We start from the raw sequence: 2370 nt of genomic DNA, 5'->3' as shown, positions 1-2370 counted from the left end.
GCGCGCGCCCGTGAAGGCCTGAGCTGGGAGTGGCAGGTTGACTCAGCCCGCCCTCACTTCAAATATACAGTCAGGGATCCAAACTCACTTATCTGCAGGGCACTGCTGCTCCAACTTCATGCACAACACTTTGTACATTTAGTGTTGGAAGAATATTTTTACTTCATACTTCTGCGTAAAATAGCCCACTCTGTTACAGGTAACAGTAGGCCTATAGAGAGAATGACAGACAATAAGAATGGGAAGAATCCTGAAGTAACAAAAGTAAAGTTACTTATTATGCATATTTCAGATTCATATCATATTCTTAATTATGATGTATGAGTTACGTTGCCGTATTACGTTATACAACACTTTAATGTTGCAGCCAGTAAAGGTTTTACGCTTTTTTATTACGTTTCTTTATTAGCAAACTTAGAGATTTGTCTGCAAAATAAACCACAATAATCAGCTAATCCTATATCTTGCAGAAGTAGTAGGCCCACCTATGTCTTTCAAATCAAAGTAGTATTCAGGTATAGTACAAATACATCAAATACTGTACTTACTTAAGTAATGCTCTTGAATAAATATACTTATTGACATGGCATCACTGTTCCACAGTAAACTTGTGTCATTCAATGAACCATAAAAAAGTATGACTTATCTATTAAGCTATTATATATGACTGTATTAATCATTCATTTAAGGAACAATGCTTCAAAGCATCCATGGGCAAACAGGTTTTACAATAATCCATCACAACTGTATTCAAACACATCCCTCAAAGCCCCCCTCACATATGAGGCCCCCTAGCTGCATTGCAATGAAAGTTTGTGCTCTTAGTATACTTTTATATTTAATGTTCTTGCTCTATGTATGTGTGTGCGCAGCTGACTTTTTAAAAAGGGAGATGCATCATACTGACTTGGAGCATCTTCATAGTTCTCATGCCCTTCACTTCACGGTCACAAATCAGGAGTTGAGGGAGGAAGAATAAACTCTATTCATCCAAATCTATCCACTCTCTCCACCCACAGCAGCCAGGGTCAGAGTCCGACATATTGCACGGAGCTATCAGGAAACAAAACTAAAAGCTACTCTCTTAGGCATGCACAACGCAAGTTTTCACAATAATTACTTATCCTGCGTAAATGTTTGATTTTTCCATAGAATAGCCTGTCACTGAGGCAGTGTCAAGAGGAGTTTTCAAGTATTGGAAAAAGTTAGCAGGCTCTGTGGAAACATGTATAGCCTCATCTACTGTATAGTAATAGATGAGGAAGTCAGCTGTGCAGATATAACTGTGGGCCAATGTTTTATTTATTCAAAAATAATAATAAACAACAACCTTGTAACATGACAAAACCTGGAGCTAAGAGGTGCAAGAACTTGGTTGTAATTGTCTCTCGTAAAAACATGAATAATTGTTGGGGGTCAACAAGTAGGTGAGTGATACTGTGTGCAAGTGAGAGGACAACACAGACTGCAGATACTGTGGCTCATTCAAGTGTCAGAACGTTTTGTTTTGGACAATGCATATCAATGAATATAACAAAGTTTTACTCAAAAGTGTACTGAAATCAGCAGACGTAACATGCCTAGACAAATCTGTCTTGGTGCTTTTAAAGACAATATTAACCTCTACAAAGAATGTGTGCATATGATACTGGCACAAATGGTCCAAGGTCAGCAGCACCTTCAGACTGAAGAGGGGAGGGGGGAATCACAGACTACATGCCCCTTCATTTGCAGCCATTTTCGTGTCGTGAATAGGTTTTTATTCAACCAGACAAAAAAACGTTTTAGATACAAGTCAGGAGAACTTTGATTACTTTTTTAAATACAATAAAAACAAAACAATACATCAAAACTGGTCCAGAGTAAGCTGAATCAAGAAACAGCCTGTGACCAGAGAAGTACGTATGTATTGAGAATACTGTAACTTTAATCTGTATGAGAAGCTCAGTCTGAACTTCATTTCTTGTTTAGAAGAATAATGTAATGCTTGAAATGTGGCTTTTATGTCAAAGAAAAAAAGAAAAGGTAGAAACTGGCTGCAAAAAGGATACAGGTCAATGAGTGCATGCTGCAATTTATTGAAGTCTGCAAATTGGCAGATGCAGTCTCAAAAGACAAGTGGGTCACAGAGAATTACATCACCAGGGCTGCTTAATATCAGGGTGCAAAAATGACACTGTTGAAGTGGTGGATTCCTGAAGTGCCCCTTTGTCTTGTGGCTCCTAACAAAAAACTGTTAAAGCCCCTTGCTATACTTCAGATGTCTTTGAGTTGTATTCATTTTCTTTAAAAAGACACATGCCCTAAACCTCTAAAATCATTGCATTGTGTTTTGAGACAGAAAGAGGTATTTATATATTGTAATACCCC

The sequence above is a fragment of the Notothenia rossii genome, assembly GCF_949606895.1.
Source record: "Notothenia rossii genome assembly, chromosome: 11".
NCBI lineage: Eukaryota > Metazoa > Chordata > Actinopteri > Perciformes > Nototheniidae > Notothenia > Notothenia rossii.
This window is presented reverse-complemented; position numbering follows the sequence as displayed.